The sequence below is a fragment of the Diorhabda sublineata genome, unplaced genomic scaffold, assembly GCF_026230105.1.
Source record: "Diorhabda sublineata isolate icDioSubl1.1 unplaced genomic scaffold, icDioSubl1.1 Dsub_98, whole genome shotgun sequence".
Classification (NCBI taxonomy): Eukaryota; Metazoa; Arthropoda; class Insecta; order Coleoptera; family Chrysomelidae; genus Diorhabda; species Diorhabda sublineata.
In genome coordinates, this window is record NW_026614321.1 from 9,109 (window position 1) to 17,500 (window position 8,392).

Consider the following 8,392-nt stretch of genomic DNA (forward strand, 5'->3'; position numbering starts at 1 on the left):
ACTTTCACAATTCATCTTTTTCGACAAGTTCATATATTTAGGGAAAATCTCATTTCATAATACTTGTTTTTCATAATTATTACTATTTTCATACAACTTTTATATAATACATCTCGTACGTTCGTTCATCGAGCGGCGATCTAATTTCATAATACATTTTTTCCGTTATTGTCAATATTTTCCATAACACTTTTATATAATATACCTCGAACGGCTCCTACATACAAAACATCTCCATTCAATTTTCGCAATTCATCTTTTTCGACAAGTTCTTATATCGAGCGGAATATAATTTCATACTACTTGTTTTTCATTATTATCACTAATTTAATACAACTTTTATATAATACATCTCGGACGTTCATACATCGAGCGGCGATCTAATTTCATAATACTTTTTTCCGTTATTGTTAATATTTTCATAGCACTTTTATATTATATACCTCGAACGGCTCCTACATAAAAAACAACTCCATTCAACTTTCACAATTCATCTTTTTCGACAAGTTCCTAAGTCGAGCGGAATATAATTTCATACTACTTGTTTTTCATTATTATCACTATTTTCATACAACTTTTATATAATACATCTCGTACGTTCGTACATCGAGCGGCAATCTAATTTCATAATACTTTTTTTCCGTTATTGTTAATATTTTCCATAACACTTTTACGTCTCGGACGGTATGAAGTTTCATAATACTTCTTTTTAATATTCATAATACATCTTTTATATATTTTCACTATACATCTTTATTAATGTTAATGTAGAAAGCGTACCGTTGTACAGCGCACATATATGTGTGGTGTATCGAAGTTGACGTCTCGTTAAATTTTAATGAACTCGTTATAATTTACGTAAAGACGTTGTATCGGTCATTCCACATTATAGTGGATTATATAGTTTTCTGAAAGGGTCCCCGTTCTCCTCCAATATATTATCGTATATTGCTAGCGGTTCCCTTTTTAGATATTATATCAATATATCCACAAATTAAATTATATATTGCGAGATCGCGAATTTAGCTAGCGTTTTACCGCGAGCGATTCATATGCGATCGTCTATAAAAATATATATAATAATATAACATTTATATTATTACACAAAATTGCGATAACTCTCATTATTCCGAGCGAGAATAAAAATTTCGTTCATTATTATCTAATTGTAAACCATGTCGCTTACAATCTAGCGAAGGGTAGAGATAATGTCGAAATTCTATTCCGGTCGACGTAATTATATCTTATTTAAAATATCATTTCGATTAAATTTTAGATAAATTTATAGTCGATTCGGTGAAAATTTTATGAAATATAAGAAAAATATATTATAATATATAAAGCGTGGCGCCGAAAATTATATATTTTCAATAATAAGCGCAGCAAACACCACGCAAACGAAAAAGTAAATAACAATGTGTTTATTATATACGAGAATATAGATGAATATAAAATATTATGTGTATAAATATAAAATATATGTAATATGAAAAAACGTCATCATAATTCTCATCCTCACATTATGTGGTGGATATTGTTATTAAAACTTTTTCGATAATAGTTTTATTATATATAAAATACACAAATAGTAGTTCCCTGGTTGATCCTGCCAGTAGTCATATGCTTGTCTCAAAGATTAAGCCATGCATGTCTCAGTACAAGCCAAATTAAGGTGAAACCGCGAAAGGCTCATTAAATCAGTTATGGTTCCTTAGATCGTACCCACATTTACTTGGATAACTGTGGTAATTCTAGAGCTAATACATGCAAACAGAGTTCCGACCGGAGACGGAAGGAGCGCTTTTATTAGATCAAAACCAATCGGTGGCGGGCTTGCTCGTCATCGTACAATTTGGTGACTCTGAATAACTTTTCGCTGATCGCACGGTCTCGCACCGGCGACGCATCTTTCAAATGTCTGCCTTATCAACTGTCGATGGTAGGTTCTGCGCCTACCATGGTTGTAACGGGTAACGGGGAATCAGGGTTCGATTCCGGAGAGGGAGCCTGAGAAACGGCTACCACATCCAAGGAAGGCAGCAGGCGCGCAAATTACCCACTCCCGGCACGGGGAGGTAGTGACGAAAAATAACGATACGGGACTCATCCGAGGCCCCGTAATCGGAATGAGTACACTCTAAACCCTTTAACGAGGATCAATTGGAGGGCAAGTCTGGTGCCAGCAGCCGCGGTAATTCCAGCTCCAATAGCGTATATTAAAGTTGTTGCGGTTAAAAAGCTCGTAGTCGAATCTGTGTCCCACGCCGCTGGTTCATCGTACGCGGTGTCAACTGGCGTGTCGTGGGACGTCCTGCCGGTGGGCTTAGCTCGCAAGGGCGGCCCAACTCAATCCCGCCGCGGTGCTCTTGACTGAGTGTCGAGGTGGGCCGGCACGTTTACTTTGAACAAATTAGAGTGCTTAAAGCAGGCCAAAATTTTGCCTGAATACTGTGTGCATGGAATAATGGAATAGGACCTCGGTTCTATTTTGTTGGTTTTCGGAACCCCGAGGTAATGATTAATAGGAACGGATGGGGGCATTCGTATTGCGACGTTAGAGGTGAAATTCTTGGATCGTCGCAAGACGGACAGAAGCGAAAGCATTTGCCAAAAACGCTTTCATTGATCAAGAACGAAAGTTAGAGGTTCGAAGGCGATCAGATACCGCCCTAGTTCTAACCATAAACGATGCCAGCTAGCGATCCGCCGACGTTCCTCCGATGACTCGGCGGGCAGCTTCCGGGAAACCAAAGCTTTTGGGTTCCGGGGGAAGTATGGTTGCAAAGCTGAAACTTAAAGGAATTGACGGAAGGGCACCACCAGGAGTGGAGCCTGCGGCTTAATTTGACTCAACACGGGAAACCTCACCAGGCCCGGACACCGGAAGGATTGACAGATTGAGAGCTCTTTCTTGATTCGGTGGGTGGTGGTGCATGGCCGTTCTTAGTTGGTGGAGCGATTTGTCTGGTTAATTCCGATAACGAACGAGACTCTAGCCTGCTAACTAGGCGTATTTCGACATCCCAAAGGCCCGTCGGTATTGAGTTTCGGCTCTTGCCGTTCGCGGTTTTTACTGTCGGCGTACAAATAATTCTTCTTAGAGGGACAGGCGGCTTCTAGCCGCACGAGATTGAGCAATAACAGGTCTGTGATGCCCTTAGATGTTCTGGGCCGCACGCGCGCTACACTGAAGGAATCAGCGTGTCCTCCCTGGCCGAGCGGCCCGGGTAACCCGCTGAACCTCCTTCGTGCTAGGGATTGGGGCTTGCAATTGTTCCCCATGAACGAGGAATTCCCAGTAAGCGCGAGTCATAAGCTCGCGTTGATTACGTCCCTGCCCTTTGTACACACCGCCCGTCGCTACTACCGATTGAATGATTTAGTGAGGTCTTCGGACTGAGCGCGGTGGCGTTTCGGCGTCGCCGATGCTTCGGAAAGATGACCAAACTTGATCATTTAGAGGAAGTAAAAGTCGTAACAAGGTTTCCGTAGGTGAACCTGCGGAAGGATCATTACAGAGTATTTGTTCGTTTTTAAACAAAAAATAAAAAAACGAAATCAAGTCTGTATTATTATATTATATATAATTGTGAAAGAAATTTTTCTTTTCTACAAAATAATCGAACTCTTCAAAAGAAAATTTATATATGATATAAATATATGATGTATATATATTGAGATTTTTTTTTTTTTTTTTTATAAAATTCGAACAAGTTTCGAATAATATTTAAAAAAAAAAAAGATAAATATATTTCATACGTCTATAAAATATATATCTACATATATAAATTTACAGTAAAAATAACGAAAAATTTTTATCATAGATTAGTAGAAGGAGTCGACGACGACGACGACGACGAACGACGATGACGACACAATAGTAGTAACAATATATTTTTATTATTATATATATATATATTAACGATTGACAGAACGATCATTAACAAAATTTCTTGTTAACTAAAAACGTTCTAATATAAAGAATCGTTATTATAATAAACGAAAAATATATAGATTATTGAAACGTCGTCTGTTGTTGTTGTTGTTGTTGTTGTCGTCGTGTGTGTCTGTCTTCTGTATTTTTATGGAGAAATTTTATTTCGTTTTTTTATTATTACATAAGTTTTTTATCGATCGAAGGTAATACAAAAAAATTTCGACAATATTATATGTGATGATGATTATGTGAGATGATAAGACATTTTCTTCATCCGGGTACCTAAACGAAACTTTTAAGCACGTGTCGATTCTTTCGATATGTATAAAAATTCGTTTTAGAAATAATATTTCACGTATTATTTCGAAGGTGTTCGAAGATTTACGCCCGACCGTGTCGAAATTTGTATAAAACTTTCAAGATTAAAAAACTTGTAATAATTAAGAGGAATATATCGTGCGAGATATCTGTCTATGCGCGCCTCTTTTGTAATAAAACATGTGCAGCGGTTAAAATTTATCGGATATTTTTAAGTACGATATTATAATTTCTCTAAAATTTATATATAATTACCATTTAATAAATAATATATATATATATATATATATATATTATATAAATGTCGTTAGATAATTCTATACGCGTATAAAATATTATAATATTATTATTAATTTAATAATCAAATATTAAAAATACGACGAATAGAATATGAGAAAACGACATAATAAAATGATTACCCTGAACGGTGAATCACTTGGCTCGTGGGTCGATGAAGAACGCAGCTAATTGCGCGTCAACTTGTGAACTGCAGGACACATGAACATCGACATTTCGAACGCACATTGCGGTCCTCGGATACTCGTTCCCGGACCACTCCTGACTGAGGGTCGTATCAATTTAAAAGACTGCTTAGAATTTAAAATTTTTCAATTTATTATAGAAAAATAAATGACTAAGCGTGTTGGATGTGTGAGACACAATAACGCACACTAAAAGAAAACACACGCACATACTATAAACTTGTGCGTATTTTTTTTTTGTGCGGCATCCTAAAATGCGAAAAGCAGCGTAAATTTTTTATAGAAAAAATTTGCGCAATTTTTGAACACAACGACGCTATTACTACCATAAATTGATCGTGTGTATTTTTATATGAAATACATAAAATTTGTTTGGTAGAGTTATATTTACGTATATATAGTCGATAAATAAGTGTATATATTATATATATTTAAAATGATAACGCGGTCGTCGTGTCCGAGAGAAATAATAAAGTTTCGAAGACTGGACGTCTGACCAGTGTTTTTTTTTATATCATTTATACTGTATCGACAAAATATATGAATTTATATATATATATATATATATATATGTATAACTTGCTCTGCCGCCTCTATAAATAAAAACAAATAATGTTATATTTCATATAATGTGATTAAACACACGTTTTTTTTTGTGATATTTTAGCGAATTGTATTTAAATATTATAGATATATTATAATATATCGACCTCAGAGCAGGTGAGATTACCCGCTGAATTTAAGCATATTACTAAGCGGAGGAAAAGAAACTAACTAGGATTCCCTTAGTAGCTGCGAGCGAACAGGGAAAAGCCCAGCACCGAATCCCGTGGTCGATATCGGCCACCGGGAAATGTGGTGTTAGGGAGGATCCGTTTATCACGAGATCGTGCGGCGCGTCCAAGTCCTTCTTGAACGGGGCCACAGCCCATAGAGGGTGCCAGGCCCGTAGCGACCGTTGCCGATTGCGTGAGGATCTCTCCTGAGAGTCGGGTTGCTTGAGAGTGCAGCCCTAAGTGGGTGGTAAACTCCATCTAAGGCTAAATATGACCACGAGACCGATAGCGAACAAGTACCGTGAGGGAAAGTTGAAAAGCACTTTGAAGAGAGAGTTCAAGAGTACGTGAAACCGTTCAGGGGTAAACCTGAGAAACCCGAAAGGTCGAAAGAGGAAATTCATTCGCGTTTCGATAATTGAAGTTGAACGTTTGTATGACGGATATTGTTGTTGTTTCGGCAACACAATAAATCGCGTTTTACGTTTTTCTAATCGATATCGAACGCGTGCACTTTTCCTCTAGTAGGACGTCGTGATCCGTTGGGTGTCTGTTTAAGACTCGAGGTGGAGACCACTTGATTTTTTCATGCGGACCCTCGATATTCCGACAGACTCGCTCGACGGTACAAATATGGCGCGGGGCCGCTAAATTATAATTAGCGTTCGGCCCGTAGCAAGAGCGTTTCGTGTTTGACGGTAATCGGACATAATGCCGATTCTGTCCCGGAACGACTGTTGGTTACGGTGTTCTCGAACAGACCTCGTTTCGAAACGCCGATCAACGACGCTATCGATTTGGGTAATTTCAGGACCCGTCTTGAAACACGGACCAAGGAGTCTAGCATGTGCGCGAGTCATTGGGAAATAACTAAACCTAAAGGCGTAATGAAAGTAAAGGTTTACCTCGCGTAGACCAAGGGAGGATAAGCGATTTGCTTTTTTAATAAATTGGATCGCTTCGCACTCCCGGGGCGTCTCGTTCTCATTACGAGAAGAGGCGCACCAAGAGCGTACACGCTGGGACCCGAAAGATGGTGAACTATGCCTGGTCAGGACGAAGTCAGGGGAAACCCTGATGGAGGTCCGTAGCGATTCTGACGTGCAAATCGATCGTCGGAACTGGGTATAGGGGCGAAAGACTAATCGAACCATCTAGTAGCTGGTTCCCTCCGAAGTTTCCCTCAGGATAGCTGGCGCTCGTAGCGTACGAGTTTCATCCGGTAAAGCGAATGATTAGAGGCATTGGGGTCGAAACGACCTCAACCTATTCTCAAACTTTAAATGGGTGAGATCTCCGGCTTGCTCGAACTTATGAAGCCGCGAGACTCGAATCAGAGTGCCAAGTGGGCCATTTTTGGTAAGCAGAACTGGCGCTGTGGGATGAACCAAACGTCGAGTTAAAGCGCCAAAATCGACGCTTATGGGATACCATGAAAGGCGTTGGTAACTTAAGACAGCAGGACGGTGGCCATGGAAGTCGGAATCCGCCAAGGAGTGTGTAACAACTCACCTGCCGAAGTTACTAGCCCTGAAAATGGATGGCGCTGAAGCGTCGTGCTTATACTCGACCGTCAGCGGCATGTGCGGTTCGCGTTTTGCGCGCGACCATGAAGCTCTGACGAGTAGGAGGGTCGCGGCGGTGTGCGCAGAAGGATTGGCCGTGAGGCCGTCTGGAGCCGCCGTCGGTGCAGATCTTGGTGGTAGTAGCAAATACTCCAGCGAGGCCCTGGAGGACTGACGTGGAGAAGGGTTTCGTGTGAACAGCCGTTGCACACGAGTCAGTCGATCCTAAGCCCTAGGCGAAAGCCGATGTTGATGTGGTGTAGCTTTATTATTTACGTACGTACGTACGTGTGTACGTGTACACAAACACGTAAAAAGTTTGTACACACCCATCGGGCGAAAGGGAATCCGGTTCCTATTCCGGAACCCGGCAGCGGAACCGTCAAAAAGTCGGGCCCTCGCAAGAGAGTTCGTCGGGGTAACCCAAAAGGACCTGGAGACGCCGTCGGGAGATCCGGGAAGAGTTTTCTTTTCTGCATAAGCGTTCGAGTTCCATGGAATCCTCTAGCAGGGAGATATGGTTTGGAACGCGAAGAGCACCGCAGTTGCAGCGGTGTCCGGATCTTCCCCTCGGACCTTGAAAATCCAGGAGAGGGCCACGTGGAGGCTCGCGCCGGTTCGTACCCATATCCGCAGCAGGTCTCCAAGGTGAAGAGCCTCTAGTCGATAGAATAATGTAGGTAAGGGAAGTCGGCAAATTGGATCCGTAACTTCGGGATAAGGATTGGCTCTGAGGATCGGGGCGTGTCGGGCTTGGCGAGGAAGTGGGTCACGGCTGACGTGCCGGGCCTGGGCGAGGTGAAGTAATTGGAGCATCTCTCTCCTTCCTTCATGGTTGGAGTATTTGTGATGATTATGGATCCGAGTTCGGTCCCGTGCCTTGGCCTCCCGCGGAACCGTCTTGCTGCGAGGTTCCATATTACCTTAATCGGTATTTGGATATCCTCTTCGGCCGCCATTCAACGGTCAGCTCAGAACTGGCACGGACTAGGGGAATCCGACTGTCTAATTAAAACAAAGCATTGCGATGGCCCCAACGGGTGTTGACTCAATGTGATTTCTGCCCAGTGCTCTGAATGTCAAAGTGAAGAAATTCAAGCAAGCGCGGGTAAACGGCGGGAGTAACTATGACTCTCTATGACGCTCATAAAGGAAAGAAGACGTAGAGTTAAGCCATATAATATCTTGTCGTTGGACCTTTCTAAAGCCTTCGACACAGTATCGCAATGGTCCATCCTGCGAGCTCTGAACAGGTTCGGTATAGACGAGACAACTAAGAGGTATATAATGGACTCGTACCTAAAATCATATACC

General features: G+C 41.2%; 2 non-coding genes and 1 pseudogene across 2 annotated transcripts; all 3 read left to right on the forward strand.

Annotated features, from left to right (window-relative positions):
* Positions 1-1,593: 1,593 nt before the first annotated feature.
* LOC130452344 (small subunit ribosomal RNA) lies at positions 1,594-3,515 on the forward strand. The gene has a single exon (XR_008910958.1). It is a non-coding gene; the product is annotated as a small subunit ribosomal RNA (ribosomal RNA).
* A 1,156-nt stretch (positions 3,516-4,671) lies between these two features.
* Positions 4,672-4,827, forward strand: LOC130452341 (5.8S ribosomal RNA). The gene has a single exon (XR_008910956.1). It is a non-coding gene; the product is annotated as a 5.8S ribosomal RNA (ribosomal RNA).
* A 616-nt stretch (positions 4,828-5,443) lies between these two features.
* The window catches only part of LOC130452342 (large subunit ribosomal RNA), a 6,404-nt pseudogene continuing 3,455 nt past the window's right edge, over positions 5,444-8,392 (forward strand).